Below are 22,882 nucleotides of genomic sequence, written 5' to 3'. Positions count from 1 at the left end.
AATAGCAGATGACATTCTATGGGTGGGGGGGAGGGAAGCAAGAATACAGGAAAGATTGTCAAACTCAAAGTAAATAAAAAACTTTCTTAAAAAATAGACTGAGGTTAAGTGGCTTGCCCAAGGCTACACAGCTAGGTAATTATTAAGTGTCTGATGCTGGATTTGAACTCAGGTACTCTTGACTCCAGGGCCGGTGCTCTATCCACTGTGTCACCTAGCCATCCCAAAGCATTCTTTCAATAATTATTTTGCCCTCTGATTCTATAATGTCAGGGCAGTTTTCCATTACTAAAGTATTAAATATTATGTTCAGGCTTTTTTTTCTCTTCAATGTTTTCAGGAAAACCTATAATTCAGATTTCCGCTTCCCGATATATTCTTGATGGCAGTGGCTTTGCTGATGAGGTATTTTTCAATTTCCTTTATTTTTTTTATCTTTTTTGTTTTTTTATAACAGAATCTTGTTGTCTCATGAATTTACTAGGTTCCACAGATTCCATCCTTTTTTAAGACTAGAATATTCTTCATTCAACTTTTGCAGCTCTTTTTCCAATTGGTCAGTTCTACTTTTGAAGTCTTCCACTTGCCCAAGTATAGTTTTGAAAGAATTATTTTCTTTTTTCATTTCCCTAATTGAGGATCTGAGAGAATTTTTCTCATTTTTTTTGTTCAATTGTATTTTTCAAGGATTTGTTTTCTTGTTGCAAGATGTTAATATTCTCTTGCAAGGTGTTAATTTCTCTTGATTTGCTTTTCCCAATTTTTCCAATTGATTTTTAAACTCCTTTATTTCTTCCAGGAAGTCTTTCTGGGGTAGAGACCAATTAATATTCTCCTTGGAAGTTCTAGATTTCTCTGCATTAGGATTGGTGGTTTCAAAGTATTTCTCCATGGGCCCCCCTTTGTACTGGCCGTTCTTCATTTTCCTAGGATCTTGTGTTGGAAGAGGAGCTGACTCTCTGAGGTTTGCTTTTGAAAACCCGAGAAGCTTTGTTCACTTGGTTTGGTAATTCCAAATAGCTGGCCATTAGGGGGGTGCTGGTTGCTTTCTCTGAAGTGTTTCAATCCCTCTTCCTAGGCCTGGTGGGAGTGAGGGGTGGCAGCAGGGTCTGAATTTTCCTTGAACAATATGAACTGGTCACTGGGGAAGATAATTAATTTCCCTTTCAACTGAGGGAGCTTTGCTGCCTACACTTGAACTTAAGGGGTTTGGAGGGAAGTAAGCTGTTACTGTTTGTTTTGGGAAGAGGGTTCCACTAAAAGTATGGAGCTCAGGGCCCCCAAGTTCAGTAGATTGATGTCCAGCCATGCTCAGCAACTTTGTGCTGGAATTCATCCTCCAGTCCAGCTGGGACTCACCAGACCTTCAGCCCCCCAGCCAAAGTTTCCACAGCTAAAGTTGGTCTTCAGTCCTGTGAATCACCAAGGCCTCCACAGCTAAGACTGATCCTCTGTCTCCACTCAGAGCCCACTGGATCTCTACTCTCCACTCCCAGTTCACCCACAGTCCCTTTAGGCAGAAATTTTGATAGGTGCTCTTCTCCTAGCTTCTCTTTCTGAATTTTGTTGACTGAATTTCTGTTAAGAAGTTTTTTTCTTTAATTTATTTCATTAATTTATTTATTACTTCTTTTACTGAATTGCTCTGAAAGCAAGGAACCATCACATTAATTTTCCTTGACAAAACTCAGAATGTAATGGAAACTTTTTTATTTAAGAAAATGCCAATGAGGGACGGCTAGGTAGTGTAGTGGATAAAGCACCAGCCTTGGAGTCAGGAGTACCTCAGTTCAAATCCAGTCTCAGATACTTAATAATTACCTAGCTGTGAGGCCTTGGGCAAGCCACTTAACCCCATTTGTCTTGCAAAAAAACCTAAAAAAATGCCAATGGATGACCAAAATGACTGTCAAATTTCAAGTTCCAAATTCTATTTTCTCTCTCTCTCAGCATACAAATGTATTTTCTCTGATAGTGAGAGTTTTGAGATCAACAGGTCTACAGTATAAATGAGAGAATGAGAAAAAAATGATTAATTTGGAAAATTTTTACTACAGAAGTAATTTAATAAGCATGTTTTTAGATTTTAGTCCAATGGTAAATATTAATGAATAAATATATAGATGTAAAAAGAATTACCTCTATGCCTTTATGCATGGATATAGAGTTGTCTCTCCCTTAATCTCTTTTTTTTTTTAAATATCATTAGCTACCTTCAGAACTTAAGTCGTCCTTATAGGAGACCTTTACTGGAATTCCCCTAATTATTAGCACTCAGAGCATCATCAATCTAGAACAAGAAAAGACTTCAGAAATCTTGCCTATTCCATTCTTTTACAAATGAGGAAACAGAGGACCAATGAGGTTAACTGACTAGTCCATGGTTAACATAGGAAGAAATCTGCAAAGTTGGAACTACAATTCAAGTCCTCAGATTTCAAGGTCAATCTCCTTTACACTGCACAAAACCACCACCACTGAAATAATTCTATATTATTTTAAAAATAGTTTATATAATTCTTTGTCAGTTGGCCAATCAATGCCGCTAGGACTTCTTTGTTAGAATAAATGACATAAAATGGAACCACCAGCATTGGTTTGAGGAAATTATCTTTTTTTTGTAGAGTTTGCTATGTCAATTAAGTATTAGGCTAATTCTCAAAAACGTATATTATGTTTACTTAAATTATGTAAATTTTGTTACAAAATGCAAATTTCTTGAAATCAGAGATGTTTTGCTTCCTCTTTGTCTCAAAAGAACCTCCCAGATGGTACCAGCCTAACACATATAGCTTATTAAATTTTTGTTCAATAGGATGGCAGATGGTGGATATATCTCAAACAAGCAGGAGGGGCAGCAATCTTCCAAGACTGGAAGAGTGAGTATATGAATTTGGGTTTGAGTACAGAAGATGTTTGGAACTTTTGCTGCAGGAAGTTTGCTAGTGAAGCCAGAAGAGATTAGTACTTTATAGAAAGACAAGGCAGTAGTTGCTGAGAGAGCAAAGAGATATGATAGATGTAAAAGGTCTCTGACATCTGAACAATGGGAAAGGGACTGACAAAGAGCAAAAAGGAGAAAAGTGGATAAAAGGTATATTTCCCCATAAACCTCACAGACAACAACCAAGGCAGCTTTTGCTTGAATTAGGACTTTGGACTGACTCTTCTTTTTATGATGAAAAAAAAAAAAAACCTCACCATGAGCTATCTCTAGAATGATAAAGATTAGAAACTTTCGGAATATTCAGGAAATCAGTAAAAATACATCCTTGCTCAATAACTCCTGATGAGCAAACCTGTCACCATAAAATCAGTTGGCCCTGGAAGTTAGTGAAAAGAACAGAGAACTGAAAGTTTTAGCTGCAGAAGATATAAAGGGTAGGGTAACTTTCCAGTGATATATAGACAATGCCATACATAAATGATTTTAAGTGATACACAACAGTTTGGTGTGCATAAATAGTGGGTTGGATGCCCTGCCACTTAGAGGGGATTTTTCCCTCTATAAAAAAGGGCTCTTTCTATTGATATGAAAGTAAGGCTTGGGAAATGGAGGTAATACAGAGATTGGAAGAATGTCCCCACAATCCATGGCATATCAGGGATATAAAAATGCCATTTGAACAAATAGATGATATGAGTCAAAGGAAACACAAGGAAAGCAATATGATAAAGTACAGGTGAAATCTAATTAGTGCCAAAAGAACATTATCTGAAAAAATGTGACACCACAAAGAAAAGAAGAATAAACACTAATAGACCTATTTAGTAAAGTCATACTGAGAGAATTTTTTGACTCATTTAAATATTTTAGCAGGAATTAGTTTCCTATGCCTTATGGAACAAGATTTTCAAGGTGACATTAGGAGAGAGATGATCTAGTAGAAAGGAAGTTATATATTAAATTGAATAGAAAAAAGAGATATCTCCCACCTTCCTGGAAATTTATTCTGGTGCTTTTGGTATGACCTGAGATTTGTCAAACTTGATGAGCACTACCCTCTTTTCAAGTTTCATATGGTGACAAATGATATTATTAGAAGCATCTTTGAAAACATAACTATCTATTATGATATTCTGAACAAAAAAAATTAAGGCCTTAGAAAAGAGATTGTGTTTTAATCACTTCTGTTGTAAAGAAAATGATTCAAGAGGAGAGATATTTATTTGAAAAGTGAAGTATGCAAAGAAGATGGTGCCTTAAATTCAAATTTAGATTTTTGGGCTAATATCTATAAATTTGGCTAGGACTGCAGTCATTTATAAAGGGCTAGCAAAATATATGCAGGGTGTTCTAAAAGTCTTACTGAAGTTTTAACCTTTAGTGGAAAATATAATCAGTCATTCCAAATATTACATGCTATTATGGCTTAGACATGATAATGAGACAGAGGGGTAGGACAAAGAATATCCATGAAGATATACAATACTTCACAGACAAAATACAAAATGAAGAGAAATAATAAAGACAGAGGCATAAGGTTTGACAAACAAGTGATATTAATAGAAGGTAAGTCAAATCTCAGAGATATCTCTCTATGACACAGACTATGAAACAAGTCTGATATGGCATAGAAAGTAAAGCCTTCTTCAATAGGAGCAGAATAACAAGGTTGTGGAGTAACTTTTACATTGAAAACATATCCTTGGATTGGGGCAGCTAGGTGGCGTAGTGGATAAAGCACTGGCCTTGGAGTCAGGAATACCTGGGTTCAAATCTGGTCTCAGATACTTAATAATTACCTAGCTGTGAGGCCTTGGGCCAGCCGTTTAACCCCATTTGCCTTGCAAAAAAACCTAAAAAAAATAAAAAAATAAGAAAACATATCCTTGGAGTTGTGAATAGATCCAGCCTTTCTGGAGAGCAATATGTAACTATGCCCAAAGAGTAATAAAACTGTTCATACCTTTGAGCCAGCAATTCCAATTCTAGGTCTACATCCATAAGAAATTTAAAAAAAATTGGAAAAGTTCTACATGTTCCAAATTATTCACAGCAGATCTTTTTTTGTAGTGACAAAGAATTGGAAATTGAGTGGATATATGGGGGAATGGTTAAACAAGTCAGGGTATGTGACTACAATGGAGTACTATTGTTCTATAAGAAACCACAAATGGTCAAACTCTAGAGACGCATGGAATGACTTAAGGATCTGATGCTGAGCTAAGGGAGTAGAATCAAGAGAACAATGTACACATCAGCAACATTATGAAATTAACAACCTTGATGGAAGCAGCTCCTTTTGGCAGTCCAGAGAGCTATGACAACTGTATTTGACTGGCTATGGACTAAATTATCCCCAACCAGAGGAAGAAAAACAAAACAAAACACACAGAATAAAAAGCCCTTCTGAATCTGATGAAAACTTTATAAAAATTATATCTTATGTATCTCTTTCACTTAATCCTAATTTCTCATGCCCAAAATGGCTAATTTGTAAACATGTTTAACAAACTATATATGTAAAATGCTAACCTGTTTCCTGCTGAGGGGAGAGGGGTGGGAAGGGAGGGTGGAGGGAAATTTTGTAATTGTGAAATATGCATATACATATGGATGAAAATATATAAATTAAATTTTTAAAAAAGAAAAAAAAGAAAACATATTCTCACTGAAGGCAAGACAATACTTCTAGCATAAATACAGAAAAGTTCATATAGCTGAAATACACTTCAGAGGGAAAAACCAGGATAATAATTCATAGTGACTATGGCATATTAGAGAACACCTAGAATCTTGGTAGGGATGGATATGAAGTTTGGGAAACTTCACAAATCTTGCATGCTACCAGGATTTGGGAGAGATAGGGGACTTCATTTCTGCAGACATTTAATGTGAATCTATATCTAGAAAAGCAGAATAATACTAAAGGATCTTCCCCAAGAACCATTTGATTGTCACAATGGTAGAAGTGAAACAAAGAAAATAGAAACTTAGAGTTTGTTGCTAGCCGGATAGGCAGAATTTGTTACTTCATAGAAATGATGAGAACTTAGAACATCTGCATAATAACATTTATAATAAGTAAGGGAGGCCTTCTTAACCCTAATTCATATGTTCCATATGTGGATATGGTGTGGTGATTTATGGTGTGTGTGTGGGGGGTGTGTGTGTGTGTGTCTGTGTGTGTGTGTGTGTGTGTGTGTGTGTGTGTGTGTGTGTTTAGTGGTCATTGGGTTGGTTAAAGTAAATTTGCTACCCAAATAGATTAACTGACTCTTCCTTTTTAGATTAGGTTTTCTCTTCCTTTTCTTGAATGAGAGTGAAATCTGGGTCCTAATCTCTAAGAAGGCTCTGTGCCCTATACCATTTTAGCCACCAAACAATATTTTGAAGAATACTTGAAATCACTATTGAAAGTGAGAAACTGAGATTGTCAGAGAGGTTATCATTACCCAAGATCTTATTTTTAAGTAAATATCAGAGGTGATATTTGAACTCAGGTATCTTAGATTTTAGAACAAGCACTATGCTTATCATATGGTTCCCAAAATGTCTTTATTTTTCTAGTTCAATGCTTGCAAAACCTGGGATTTCCAAAAAAAATAGCTCTTTCCTTAATCATTTTGAGATCAATCACTGAAAGAACAGAGAGATTAATCAATCAACCAAAAAGCATTTATTAAGCACTCAAGTGCAAAGTAATTGAATAGAATTTCTATTTCTAATTTCTAGTTTCCTTGTTTGGTTTGCTAACTCATACTTATGTGATTTTATTACTACCTGCATGATGATTTTTCTTTTTTTTCCACATTCTATCCCAATAGCAGAAAATATCTCATTCATATCTATTGAGAAGAATAACTGTTATGATTGAATTTAAATTAAATTCAGAAAGTGTGTTAAATGCCACTGAAGGGCCTGAGTGTACAAAGATTATAATTACATGATCCTTGTCTTCAGAATACATCTTCTCTAACGCCAAAATATATGTCCTCAGATAAGCATGATACAAAGCAAGTTCCTTCTCATGGACTACTTTCTTCACATTGTTCTCTAATATCTCCATCCTTTCCTCAACTTATTTCCTTATTTCTAAAAAGCCCCTTTTCAGTACAGTTGTCTTTTTCACATTCTGTCTTCTATCATGTTTTATCTCCCTTATTAGATTGTAATCTTCATGATGGTACCAGTGAAGCTGTTGTTTATATTTATAGTAGTAATTAGGTATAATGACAGAGAGCTAATATTAGACTTAAAGACCTGGATTCAAGTCCTGCTTTTGATACATACAAATTATTCACATCTCAGTGCTCTAGCACTAAGGTATCAAAGACTCAGTCCACAGACTAATTCAGATGGCAACACTCTCAAGTGTGATCAGAGTTATATTAAAATTTATTTGGAAAATTTTTAGCAAAATAAATAAAAATATAAGAGGACATGGATAATGATAATATGTGAATTTACAAATCAAAACATCCATTTCCAGTTGACATTGTTCTAGGATACTCTCTAAAACTACAGAGAAGTTTCTGACTTGCAATGGTAGAGGAATTTTCCTTATCTAAGAGTTCCACTGAAATCGCATGGCCTATCTCTATCCTTCTATCAGTACCTAAATTCCTTGTAAGTTGTCAATATTTACTTTATTGCATTAGAAAAAAAATCATAATTTTTCTGCCAGAATAAATAATTAGAAAAATCTTCCCAAGGGCAAGGGACAAATCATAAGAATAACATTTTCATTTTAAGACTGTGGGACACTCTTACCAAGGCACCAACAACTGGTAATGACATGTAATAATCCCTCCCATATACGGAAGCCAATCTACTCTTGGGAGCCACTACTAGGTTTTGAAGAGAATTTGTTGAAAAAAATCAACAAAGTCACTCAATACTCAAATCATGAAGTCTTTTTATTTGTCTAAATGTGCTTTGTTTAAGGATAAGCATATGCCTTCCCTGGAGATACACAGAAAGTCGGAGTTAAAGGGGGGCAAAGGTAGAAAGAGAAGGATAATAACACTACATCCATTTCACCAAGCTGAATAGCAATGATTATGTCCAAACAGGACATTGGCAGACTGCCAATCAACAATGGGCTCCTTCAGGACTGAGGCTTCCATGGTAGACTGGGTTGGGGGTAGGATCAGGGAAGGAATATAGATGAAAGAATTTACCAGAGAACCTCAGTATGATTATCTTGAGGTCATGATAGGAGGAGGGAGTTCCCAATGGTTTTATAAGATGCTGCATCAGGACTGAGGTGATGATAATACCAAACTAGTGACAGAATTGAGTAGTGATAGTGATAGTGAAGATGAGTTCAAATCAAGCTTCAAACCTCATACACTTACTAGCTATGCCATTTTGGGGCAAGTCATTTGATTCCTGTCTGCCTCAATTTCTTCATGTGCAAATTGGAGATAATAATAGTACCTACATCCCATGATTATTGTCAAGATAAAAATGACATAATATTTGTAAAACACTTTGAAAATTTTAAATCACTATATGAATGTTATTTTCTATGTCTTAGTGAGTAGGTCTAGAATTTGAGTGAGTTACTGTGTATATGAGGTAGAATGGGGGTCTACCCAGAAAAATCTAATTGGTTTTCACACTTCAGAAGTCTTGGACAGAAAAATAATTGTAAAATTCCTGACCAGAAAATTCTAGCATGGAAACCTTCAAGCTTAGGGGAATTAGATACAGGAAAGGGAAGGGAAGAAGACTGGGAGAAAATAAAGAAAAAGAAGGGGTTTGACTTGCACTTAGATAGCTCAGTGTACATGCCGAACAAAACCAGAATCTTATGTTTTTTGCAATCACCTCTGACTTTTTTACAGGGTATTTTTGGCAAGACAAATGGGGTTAAGTGGATTTCCCAAGACCACACAGTTAGGTAATTATTAAGTGTCTGTGGGCGGATTTGAACTCAGGTACTTCTGATTCCAGGGCTGGTGCTCTATCCACTGCACCACTGACTTTTAACACATTTCTGCTCAATGTTCCCTGTGATAGGGAAGTTATCTCAGACCTGGTCTCTGTCTTTATGAACCATGTAATCAGGAGAGTACTGACAGAGAATTCATAGAAAGGGTTAAAGAAGACGCTAAAAATGTCTATTCATTTTGCTTCATAAACACGTCTCCAAAGAGGGAAAAATCTCTCAAGGAAAATAACCAACCAACTGAGAGTTCTTTATAAAGGCAACCTCTTCAGAGAAGTAGATCTGACTGTTTCAAAATTCTTTTCTTTGGCCTATATGAGAAATAAAAGAAGCCTTTATAAATCCTTTCTCCCTCTAAATTAACTCCCCCTTGTATAATTATAAAACTGAATACCAATAGCTATGTTATTCATAATTAGGGCAACATTTGGGTTGAGCTTTCTACTGTACAAATAAATTCACACACAAACAAAGCATTTATATAGCTCTTTAAGGTTTTCAATTCACTTTATTCATATTTTCTTCTTTTATACCTTCAAAAATGCTGTAATGTAGCTGGTATTATTATCTTCATCTTATAGATGAGGAAAATGAGATAGATAAGGTTAAGTGACTTGACTAGGATCTCATATTTAGTAAATATCTAGGGCTGGATTAAAGCTTCTTTTCAGATAATATTCCTAACTCTCTTAACTTTGGCTACCATAATATGGAAACCTCTATCCCTTGGAGGCTCACATTTTCTATCTTGGAACTTTCTGTATTGGAAGTATCCTCCACTCAAGTGGTTTCTCCCTCTGACTGGTTCCTCACAGAATCTGAATTTCTGCAGAAGAGACCCAGTCTGGCCATGTCTTTCATTCCTTTGCAAGTGACACTCTTGATTCTACAAACTTTCTTTACTGTGCTCCCATGTTGCATAGCTTCATTTGCTTCCTCAACCTTTACTTCTTTTCAAGAGTCTTTTATGAATTGTTTCTACCATCAAATTTAAGCTTTTTTTCCCATCCATACACATGTTTTAAATAAATACATACATGTAATAGCAATCTTTGACATAAATTTATATATTATATATATATACATATATATATAAATCTACTAATTCCATTATTTGTCTCATGATCTCTTTTACTTTTCCATATCTATTTAACTATCTCCACATTCTCTCTTCATTTCTCCACCTCCGTGCCCTCATATGCATTTTCCAGTATAGAAACTGCTAGTCATTGATGAAAGGATTAGTAAGATTAGTTGTATGAGTGACAATATTTAGAATAATGCCATGCACTTTCCTTATTGTCTTTAAGGAAAATTAAGAAAGACTAATGCCTCTCTTTTCTTTGTATAGAAATTACATCTGGCAGTTTTCATAGTTTTAAGTTATTTAAAACCTTTGCAATATTTATTTCTATTAAAACTCAGAAATGATCCTATGATACAGGTAATGCAATTACTATCTGATTTCTGACATTTTTATCAACCTTTAAGTTCTCAAAAGCATCCACTATAATTATATCATTTGAACTTCTCAACTACTTTGTCAGGTATGCATCACATTTTTATAGATGTGCAAGTTGAGCCTTAGAGACCATTTTACCAATGATAATACAATTAGGAGTTTCTAAATTGAATCCAAATCTCTCAAACCCAAGTCCAACATTTTAGCCACTAAATTGAGTTCCTCTGCTTCTCTATTGTCATTCAAATTGTAATGTGTGCCTAAACAAGTTTTAATAGGTTAAATGGTTAGCCCATAGTTATTTTGTACCTGAGGCACCTAGATGGTGTGATAGGTAGAGTACTGTCTTGGAATCAGGAAGAGCTGAGTCCAAATACAGCCTCAAAATCTTACTAGCTGTATGACTCTTCAAAGTCACTTTACCCTTTCTTATATCAAATTGCCCACATGACTATTGAAGAAAATAGCAGCATTTATTTATCAGAATTATTGTGAGGAAAATTGAGATGATACATGTAAAGCACTTAGCACAATTCCTGGCAGATTAAGCACTTAATAAGTGTTTCTTTCCTTCACTTCCTTCCTTCCTTCCTTCCTTCCTTCCTTCCTTCCTTCCTTCCTTCCTTCCTTCCTTCCTTTTTCTTTCTCATAGCAAAGCTGAATATGATCCTAAATCATTGGATCTCAAGTCCAGTAGACATCTAAAAAATAATCAACTCTTGAGATGTAGGAGTGATCCTAAGAAAACCTTACTAAGTACAGTATAATAGGTAAGAACCTAGAAATTATCAACTCCATAATTTAGGGGAATGAACAGTGTGACTGGAAGTTAGGGAATTTGCATATCAGATTCCACCAGGATCTTAGAGAAATCACAGAAGAGACATCTAAAGCAAATTGCCTCTTTCTCATTTCTATTTCTCTTTTGACTCGCTTCAATCTCTAATCAATTAGAAATCAGGATTTTTTGAAAGTTTGAAAATTGTTACCTTTAGTGAGTGGAAGTTATGGGTAATGTCTATTGCTCCATTTTTGCCCAAATCATGTTTTAGTTTAATGCCAACACAAATTCCTTTACCTAAACTGGATAGGACATTAGCATCTAACTACTTCAATTTCCTAACTTCATTTTTTAGGGGTTTTTTTGGTAAGGAAAATGGGGTTAAGTGGCTTGCCCAAGGCCACACAGCTAGGTGTGTCTGAGGCTGGATTTGAACTCAGGTACTCCTGACTCCAGGGCCGATGCTTTATCCATTGCACCACCTAGCCACCCATCTTAACATTTTTAATCACATCTGAATAAGAAGCAGGTGGAGTTCATATATAGGAGCCTCAGGGATGTGCTTAAAATATTACCCTCTATGTCATTATTTGTACCTATTCCTTGCTCTGTTTCTGCTCAGTAAACTGAACTCACCATTTCTGTTGTTTTTTTTTTTTTTTACTTCAGTTCACAGTTTCATTCTTAAAATATTCCTTTTGAAGATACAAGTGTTTAGACAGCTCCAACAAATCAATGTGAGTGATATCTATGTTTCTGCTTATATATACCTGCCTGAATTTTAAAGATGTGTGTTCCTTTTCATGACTCTTTCCTTTCTGTGATAGCCTTGAAGACAGCAGGAAGTGGATTTTTTTAGCCATAACGGAAGGAAAAATACGCTATTCACTCATTTCTGGATGAAATCAATCTTAGTGTATCTCATTATTGAATCAAGGTCACTCTCTAAGGACTATTACTAAGTGCTCTTAATAAAAAGAACATATTAGAAATATAGTATCCCTGTAAGTAAGATAATGACAAATAAAAAAAGATTACATTTGTAAAGATAGCAAAAACAGCTTATCAAAAAAAAAAAAAGAAAACAAATAGTCTCTGCTACTTTCCCAGGTAAAATTCAATAAAGAATGACTAAAGTCCATCTTGTGGAATTATTAATCATCCGGTGTGATTATGTGGAATTGAAAGACAATTGTATAAGGCCATTCACTAACAAGGAAATGTAGAGCTAGATTAGAACTGGCCATTGATGCTTTCTTCCTCTTTCCCCTGAGTCCTTCCTTCTATGGCTTAGTTGGTATGGTGTCACATACAGCTAATAATCTGTTTATTCAGAGATCAAATGGTGCTTTTGGCTCAGGCACTGAGAGATCTCAGAAGCGGTACAAAAGCTTTGAGACTGCATTGATTTTCAAAGTGTTTACCATGAAACATTAATTTCTTTCAATTGCAGTCAATGTCTTTCATGAACCCATTAATTCTAAGGACTTTTGTTTTTTCAGTAAACATCCCCACCTTACTTTTGTGGCAGTATCTTTTGACTAAAAAATTAACAAGGATTTTTTAAAGCACATTTTATAAAAAGAAAAGCTTCTATTGGATATCTTCATAGGAAGAATGATTATATCCAAAGTTTCCATCTATATAGTTCAGCTCTGACTTCAATTTTTTAAATCTTACTCTGTCAAACTGCCAGGAGATAAAAGATTCCAGCTCACTTTATGAAAAAGGGCATGGGAAATAAAATCAGAAGAGCATGCTTTAACCTTTTCACCTTATTATTGCCCTTATTATCAATATAATTTTTGGAAAATATCTGAGCCTTATTTTCCTAATTTGTAAATGGCATATGTAACACTTTCTTTACTTCTTTATGGTTAACACCATAGATCAAGGAGTTATAAAATTGGTGTTTACACCAATGTCATGTTCAATAGTATAGGAAAATCCTGGGTGAGCAAACTTCTTCTAAAAAAGCATATCAGGTTAAGAGGATGCCAAATCGCTCCAAATACCTTTAAATTCTAGAGTGACAGAACCCACAAAAATACTGAGTAAAGCAAGATTCCAGTCCAAGACAACTTGGGAGATCCATGGGATGGGTCTGTGGTACCAGGCTTAGAAAGGAGCCTCAGTGTAGCCCAGGCCATGCTGGAACCAATCTGTCCCAGTCATCCAGAAACAGAAACCAGGGCACCTGGTCAAAGACAGTGGTGGTGATTTCCAGACCTCTCAGGGATTTCCAAGGACAACTTTGTAGTTCACAAGAAAAACTCTGCTGCACCAGAGTAAGAGTGGAACATAGTCTAGTACAGGCCTTAGCAGAGCAGACCTAAACCTAGAGGACCAGGCACAGGCCACTTCTGGAGTTCTCAATCCTTTAATGGGAGATTGCAGGGGTCCCTTTACCATCCTTCAGACAGAATAGATTTTGTTCACAGTCTGGGGGTCGCAGTCTCAGAAAAAGGAGTAGAAACCCTACAGAACTTACTACCTTAACACTGTGGGGAACCTCTTCATAGTTCCAGTGCAGAGGGGTGGGCTGATGGTCACTCACAAACTAGAGCACAGGCCAGAAGAGCAGTCATAGTCTCTCATAAGACCTTGGAAGAATTGAAAACTTGCAGGTCCTGGAATATTTCTGAAAATAGCTGCAGAAAGTCTCAAAAGTTTAGAGTTAAAAATCAATTCATATGCTAGGAAAATGAGCAAACAACAGTAGAAAAATAATCTGACCATAGACAATTACTTTGATAATTTGAAGATCAAATTAAAAACTTGGAAGAACATAGCAAAGTCAAACCTTCTACATCCAAAACCTCCAAGAAAATGTGAATTGGTTTCAGGCTATGGAAGAGAGCAAAAAAGATTTTGAAAATCATGTAAGAGTGGTAGAGGAAACATTGCAAAAAGAAATGAGAGTAATGAGGGAGAATCATGAAAACCAAGTCAACAGCTTGGTGAAAGAGAAACAAAAAAAAAAAAACTGAAGAAAGTAATATCTTAAAAACAAGCCTGAATCAAAAGGAAAAAAATAATCCAAAAGATTGAGGAGAAGAATGCCGTAAAAAGCAGGATTGGTCAAATGAAGAATAAAATACAAAAGGTCATCCAAGAAAAAATTTCTTAAAATATAGAATGGAGCAAAGGGGGTTATGACTGTGAGAAATCAAGAAACAATAAAACAAACCTAAAAGAATTAGGAACTAGAAGAAAATGTGAAATATCCCACTGGAAAAAAAAACAAACAACTACTCTGGAAAATAGATATAGAAGAGATAATTTAAAAATAATTGGATTACTGAAAACCATGTCCAAAAAAATTACTTAGACATAACTTTTCAAGAAATTGTTAAGGAAAATTGCCCTGAAATTCTAGAAGTAAAGGGTAAAATAGAAATGGAAAGACGCAACTTTATCACCTCCTGAAAGAGATCCCAAAATAAAAACTTCAATTAAGATGATAGTCAAATTTCAGTACTCCCAAATCGAGGGGAAAATAATGTAAACAGACAGAAAGAAGCAATTCAAATATCAAAAAACATACATAACACAAGATTTAAGTTTCTACAATAGGGGATTATAGGATTTACAATATGATAATCCAGAAGGCAGTAGAAAAATTAGAATGAAGGGGGGAAAAGAGATTATGAGAGAGAAAAAAACAGCATAAATGAAAGTTTAGAAAATGAACATGCTCTACTTAATGCTTGGATTACAACCAAGAATAAACTACCCAGCAAAAGTGATCATAGTGTTTCAGGGGAAAAGATAGATTTTTAATGAAATAGAGAAATATTAAACTTACATGACCCTAATATTTGATCTTCAAATAAAAGACACAAGAGATTATTGAAAAGGTAAATGGAAAGAAATAAAAAACATTAGTCAATAAGGCTAAGAGGGCAAAGTTAGTCAATAAGCCTAAATAGAAAGTTACACTAGTACCTCTTGAGAATTGTATTGCACTTAGAACAAATGAAAGAAACAGAGAGTGTTCTCTTGAGACAGCTGGAGGGAGGGCATTCTCACAGAGGGTATGGATATAAATTTATCATTATGTGCTTATGGCTCTTGAGAATTGTGCTTCTATCAGGACAGTTGAACGGAGTCTACTTGACATTTTGCATACAAAGAAGGAAGAAAATAATTGAGACTTTTAAAAAGAATCATCCTGGGAAAAGAAGGTGGAGGTAGAAGAAGATAATTAGCACCACATAAATAGACACAAAGAAGTTATTATAGTAGAGGGAAAAGTGTGAACATTGAGTAAATATTACTCTCACATGTATGGTTCAAAGAGGTAATCTCATACATTCCTGGTTGATTTTAGAAATTTATCCTATCCTACAGGGATGTAGTAGGAAACAGGGGAAAGGACAATGAAACAGCCAACAGTCAAAAACAAAATACTGATGATGAGGGAAAAGGGGAAAGAAGAATGAAAAGTATAAGTAGGGGGAAGAGAGGATGGAGAGAAAGAAAAAAGATTTTGAACAAATAAAACAATTATAACCAAGATTGAAAGGAATGTAGAAAGCTGGGAAACAACTTTCACAGCTAGTGTTTCTTTAAGAATTAATGAACAGGGCAGCTAGGTGGCGTAGTGGATAAAGCACTGGCCCTGGAGTAAGTAGTTCAAATCCATCCTCAGGCACCTAATATTTACCTAGCTATGTGGCCTTGGGCAAGCCACTTAACACCATTTGCCTTGAAAAAACCTAAAAAAAAATAATTAATGAACAGATGAATTTTGGAAAAGCTTGAAAAGACTTGCATAAGCTGATGCTTAGTGAAGGGAGTACAACCAAGAGATCATTGCACATATTAACAGCAACATTGTGAGACGATCAACTTATGAAGGAAAAAGCTCCTTTCAGCAGACAGGGATCAAGGACAGTCTGGGAGAGACTTGTTATGGAAAATACCTTCCATTTCCAGAGGGGAAAATAACAAAACTATGGAATCTAAATACAAAACAAAGTATACTATGTTCACTTTTTAAAACTTCTTTAGTGCTCTTTCTCTCTTAAGATCTCTTTTTCCCCCTTTATTCTAATTCTTCTTTTATAACATGACTAATATTGAAATATATTTAACATCAATGTACATGTACAACCTATATCAGATTGTTCTCTCCCATGGAGGGAAGGTGAGAAGAGAGAGTGACAGAAAAATATGGAATTCAAAATCTTGCAAGAGAATGAATGTGGAAAACTATCTTTGCATATAATTAAGAAAAGTTAATAAAGGAGAGGAGAAAAAATGCATGCTAGTACTTTTTAGTTAGCTTTATTTCTTTGAGTTGTTTACAGAAGCAGGCTCAAACTCAAATAGAAACAGAAAATATCAATGTGTACATATGGACCACTGGGAATAACTTATTGACTTAGATTCAAAATGTAATGTTATCTATATTTTATTGTTTTTTCATTTAATTTGTTCTATATTTCTCAATTATATTTAAATCTACTTCCAAACCTAATTGCATGTGCATTACATTTAACATCACTGGTCTATAACTTTGGGAGTTTAAATGACTTTCCCAGGTTCACATAGCCAATATGTATCAGAAGAAAACCTATGTTCTCTTGGTTTCAAGACTGACTGTCCTCTAAAAATAAAAAAAAAATAGATGAATATGTGAATGAATAGATAAATGTTTGGATAGTACATATGACTGAATATATGGAAAGATGAATAAAGCAATAAAGTATATGAGATAAAGATGAAGTAATATTTAATCCTAGAGTTAATATTGGAAACAATGGAATTTATTGAGGAAAGAGAGTGAAATGATTTCATTTCCCTTGATAAAAAGTATCTTGGAAGCTGCATAAAATGGATTAGAATGTAGAGAGAACAAAGTCAAGAAAACTATTAGAAAACTATTGCAATAGACTGAGAGGAAATGAGAATCTAAAACAGGTGGTATATGTCTGATTGGAGAGAGATATGGAAATAGAACAAAATAATAGACAGCTAATTAGATATGTGCCAAATTAGTGAGAATAAAGATTTAGGATGATGTAGAAATTGTGAACCTGGGTGACTAGAAGGATATTGGTGTCTTTGGAATTACTAAGGAGTCTCAATAGAGGAATGAATTTGAAGAAAAAATAAGTTAATCATGACTATAATGCAAATTACTTACTTATGCCCTTGAATCTTGTGTGATTCATTTAGTTCCACAGAAAATGGAATAGGGTAGGGATTCTTACTGTCTTCATACTGGACCAGGAAAAAAAATCAGTCAAGGAATACAGAGCTACAAAACAAAGGCCTGTTGAAGACACAATATGATCTGGTGACCATGGTATTGATATGTAGAAAAGGATGTGACAAGAAGCATATTTTCCCAGAAACTCCTATGTAGATGCTAGTGTGGATACCCAAATTGAGCTTAAGGCTTAACTGTCCTAATGTATCCACAACCAGGATAGTAAAGAAGAACTTAGGAACTTGTGGAGCAGTAGGAGGGGTCAGAAGTGGATGATGATAAGTACAGTCCCTGGTGTAATTGTATTGGAGACAAACCCCCTTATTACTATCAAATGGAGGACTCCATATCACCTTTCCTTAAAAGTTTCTCACATGTCCTTTGTAGAAATGCCAGGATTCCCAGGGACCAGAACTCATACTTTGGAGACAGAAGTTAAGTCTGAAACAGTAATGAGACAGCAGCTGCTTATTCAAATGTAACTAAATGAAGAATATTGGATCAAACAGTATGCTCCATTGATTTGCATATGAAAAATAAAATAACTTGAATAACTTTTGGATGTATAACTGGGATTTGTTTATCCAATCAATTCTATGGTTATGATTGTTTTAATTTTTTTCTGATCATAGACAGAAAATAAGAATTTGGTTATTGATCATAAGCTAAAGTTTGATCATAGAGGTTCTAAATTCTGAAGTCAGAACAATGACAGAAGGAATAAAACAAAGTACTAAACTGTTAAAAAGAGATCATAACTTTCTCTGTACTATGACTTTTTGATTGACAGATTGATTGACTAATTAAATTCTGGAGTGCTTTTTTCCTGCCACTTAATGCCAGGAAGAAAAAGGGAATAAAGAAAATATATAATTCTGTTTTATGATTTGTTGTTGAAGAATAAGAAATAGGTATGATTTTCTGATAAGGAGAAAAAGAAAAAAGAAATCTGAAGATAATTTTCTGTATTAAGATCTGTGTTGAAAAAATAAAAAAGAACTTTCTCAGAGAAGCTTTTGGCATCTTTAAGAAAAAATTGTGTGTAATGGTGTGTATATACATATATACATATATATGCATGAATACAGGTATATGTACATATGTGTAGTATACATTTATATGTATTTGTACATGTGTATTATTACATTTGCTTGTATACATGTATGTATACATGCACAAATGTGTGTAGAAAAAATAGCTGAAACATTCTCTAAACTTAAAGCTAAATGGGATGGATATTATAATTGCTATAGAATCAGCTTTTCAGTAATTAAACATTTGTCAAATGACTTCTCAATGCTTAGCATTGTTCTAAATACTGAGGATACAAAAATATACATACAACTTTCCCTGTTCTCAAGGGGCTCACAATTTAATGGGAAAAGCTAATGTTCAAAAAGCTATGGACCTGATAAACTGAATATAACTAATAGAGGGGAGACACTAGCATCAAAATGGATTAGAAGAAGCTTCATGATAACGATGAGATTTTTAGCTGGGTCTTGAAGAAAGGACAAAGGCATAAGTAATGATAGAATTCTAAATAAATGGGATAAAACCAACCCCTTTTGAAAAGCAAGTGTAGCTGAAGGGTGAAAATATCTTGGATGTATAAAATAAAGAAATTTACCAGTACTTAGAATACTCCAGCTAAGACACAGTGCTAGGTGAAGTGTTGATCAAGTAAAGTCAAGCAAAAAAAAAAAAAAAAAAACAAAGAAGATATGCAAAAGAAACTTTTGTGGATAATTACCCTGAAAAAATTAAGTCATTGATGTTTCAGGTATAGAGTTGAGATAGCTTGAGTAAATACATTTTCCTTCCATATATACCTCCTTTTTAGTTTTCTGTGATTACGTATCAATTCTCATCCAAACGTGTTCAATGCATTAGTGGCAAAATGTGACCCAGGTTTATGTGTGGATTTAGATGTATTGATTATTCCTGAATTTTCAAATTGGGTAAATGGTTTTAGTATAAAACTTAATGGTGTCACTCCCCCTACTTTTATTTGATATAATTCTGGAAATGCTAGTAACAGCAATAATAAAGAAGAGAAAAATTAAAGGCATAAAGATAAGTAAAGGGGAAATAAAACTGTCCTTTTTGTTGCTGTTACTGATGGCACATTTAGAAAATCCAAGGAATCAGCAAAAAAAAAAAAAGATAATTGAGGCAATTAATAGCTTCAGCAAATTTGCAGGCCACAAAATTATCCCTTAAAATCTTCATTTTTATATGATAACAAAATCTAAAAAGCAAAAATAGAAAATGAAATCCCATTTCAAATAATTCTAAAATCTTTTAAATATCTAGGTATCATTCTACCAAGGCAAATAAAAGCCTTGTATGGGTTCAATTACAAATTTCTCCTTAAAAAATAATTGAAGGAATCATCAGTGCTCAAGACTAGGTCATGCCAATATGATAAAAATAAGAATATTTCTAAAGTTAATTTGTACCTTTAATGTTATACCAATCTAATTATTGAGAATTTTTATAGAAATTAGCAAAATAATAAGTAAATTCATTTGGAAATCTAGAATATTAAGTACTATGATGGAAAGAGGTGGTGAAAACCCTTCTAGACCTCAAATTATGTAATGAATCAATAGTCATCCAAACTATAAAACTATATAGCATTGTTCAAAAATAGAGAAATAGGGGCAGCTACGTGGCACAGTGGATAGAGCACTGGCCTTGGAGTCAGGAGTACCTGAGTTCAAATCCGGCTTCAGACAGTTTATAATTACCTAGCTGTGTGGCCTTGGGCAAGCCACTTAATCCCATTGCCTTGCAAAAAAAAAGCCCAAAACAAACAAAAAAAAAACAAAAGCAAAGACAAAAAAACCCCTAAAAACTAAAAACAAAAACAAAAACAAAAATAGAGAAATAGGTCAATAGAACAGATTAAATAAGGGGGGAAACAATGGATGTCAAAAATACTTGGGAAAATTGGAAAGATGAATTTGCAAGGTGGAGTGGAGAAACTTATTTGACAATCATTTCTTGGAAAATTAGAAAGCAGTCTGACAGAAATTAGGCACCTTGCCTAAATCAACACCTAGCCTCATGTTCTACAATATATTCTAAATGGCTATATAGTTTTGATATTACATGTGATAGTATTCTTTTAAATAAATATTAGAAGAGACTATCATATAACTCTCACAACAATAGGTAAGACATGTTTATCTAGAGGGAGAAAGAGAGAAGTAATTTTCAGAGATATGTTACATACATATGAGCATGTATATACAAGCATACACACACTCACACGCATATATATATATATATATATATATATATCTTTGATGATATGCATCCACAAGGCAAAATTAATACACAAAATATTAAAAAGGAGTCAAATTTAAAAAATTAAATATCCATCAATGGGGGAAAGGCCAAACAAACTGTGGTATATCCATAAAATGAAATATTATTATTGTAGTGTAAAAATTAATTATGTGATGCATACAGAGAAACATTGAATGAGTTTCATAAACTGATGCAGAGTGAAGTAAGCTTAGACAAAAACTCAATATATATGACTCCACTTTAAATGAAAGAAAAATCTATATTTTTAAAAAGTAAAAAATGAATATAACGAAACTATAATGACAAAGATGATATGAATGAAAAGATAAGAGAAGACATCCTCAACTCATTCTTTTATGGAAATGGAAAGAACGCAGATGTTACACAAAGCACATTTTTTTCGACTTTTTTAATGTATAGATTGAGTATACTGACTTTTTTCCTTTTCTTCTTTTTTTTTAATCTTTAAAATACTATGTGTGTGTGAAATAGTTTCCTAGGAAGGAGAGGAGGAAGGCCACTAAGGGAAAAACTATGAGGACAAAAGTCTCAAAAAAGTAATGTAGACTAAAAAAAATAATAGTTTAATCATTAAGATTCATGGAAACGGAAATAGGGGAATGGGGAATGGGGAAATTGATTAAAAAATTTAATGGGGAGTAAGAGGGGTGTTTTTTATTCTCCCAAAAATTAAACCTAAGACCCTGAAAGAGGTCTTTTCTCTGGAAACTCGGGTTTACTGGTATGAGGGTAAGGTACTCGAGTTAAGTTAGCTGGACCAGAAAGTAAATGGGGATGTCATGATAGAAGTGCCATATAGATGGATTAAATATGATTGTTTATTAGTTTATTAACTATGTTATATAAATGAAAGACAGTCTGGCAGGGCAGATAGAGACCCTCAAATTATGGAATACAGTACTTGGGTTCTGGTTCCATCTCTGACAGAAACTGTATATGTTTGTTTAAGTTGTTATAAACACTCCATTTAACCTCTCCATGCTCAGGAAAATCCCTTAAAAATTATAAATTCTGGAGAAGCTTCTGACCTACATTAATTGAAGGGATTTCAATTTGCTCATTTCTTCTCTTTTCATTTACTACACATTTGCTACTATATGAACTGTAAATGACTATATAACCCTGAATTCAATTGATTCCAGGACTTCATCTTTTTGGCTATCAAAACTGAAAAAATATACAGTAAAAAGAAAAGTGGATCCAAATGCAAGAAGTTCATTAATGTTTGTGCTCTTATTTTAATCAAATCTATAAATTTGACAAAAGCTTTTTTAAACTTAAATTAAATTTATAAAGTTCTATCTTTCTGGATCCCAGCCAGTTTCTTCTGCAAAATACTTTTCATAAATGAGAAAAAATCCCAGTCAAACTCTTCACTTGCAAGTCTTTTAAATAGTTTAGGAAATTATTTTCCTGGGGTCTTTATGTTCCACTTTTTATAGATGATTACACATTCACTTTTTTACGTTCATCTATTTTATTTTTTTAAACATTCATCCATATGCTTATGATATTTTTAAGTTACAAAATTTCCTTTCACCCTCCCTTCTCACCCTCCCCCCAGCCGCAAACACTCAGGCTAACATACATATTTTTGTTAAACATGTTTATAGATTAGTCATTTTCATTATGAGGAATTAAGATAAAGAGAAAGATATAAAAGAGATAATTTTTATAAAGTGTTCATCAGTTTTTGAAAGGTTTTTTTTTATTATGTTTTGTTCTTCTTCCTCTGGATGGGAATAACATTGCCCATAGTTGGTCTAATATAATTGTCCTAGCTCTCTGAATTACTGAGACGAGCTTTTTCTGTCAAGGTTAATCATCTCACAGTGCTGTTCTTAATGTGTACATTGTTCTGTTGATTCTGCTCCCTTCAGACAGTATCAGTTCCCATAAGTCATTCTATTCTTCTCTAGAGTCCAACCATATATGGTTTCTTATAGAACAATAATATTTCATAGTATTCATGTGCCATAACTTGTTTAGCCATTCCCCAATTGATGGGCATCCCCTCAGTTTCCAGTTCTCTGCCACTACAAAAAGAACTGCTATGAATATTTTGGAAAATGTGGAACTTTCTCCATTTTTTTAATAATTTCTTCTGAATATAGGCCTAGAATTGGAATTGCTGGGTCAAAGGGTATGAACAGTTTTCTTGCTCTTTGGGCATAGTTTCA

At 34.1% G+C, this 22,882-nt stretch overlaps 1 pseudogene; it reads left to right on the top strand.

The window, feature by feature from the left end:
• Nucleotides 1-22,882, top strand: part of LOC141499157 (glutaminyl-peptide cyclotransferase-like) — an 88,789-nt pseudogene that overhangs the window by 5,051 nt on the left and 60,856 nt on the right.

The sequence above is a fragment of the Macrotis lagotis genome, chromosome X, assembly GCF_037893015.1.
Source record: "Macrotis lagotis isolate mMagLag1 chromosome X, bilby.v1.9.chrom.fasta, whole genome shotgun sequence".
In the NCBI taxonomy this organism is placed as follows: domain Eukaryota; kingdom Metazoa; phylum Chordata; class Mammalia; order Peramelemorphia; family Peramelidae; genus Macrotis; species Macrotis lagotis.
This window is presented reverse-complemented; position numbering and strand designations above follow the sequence as displayed.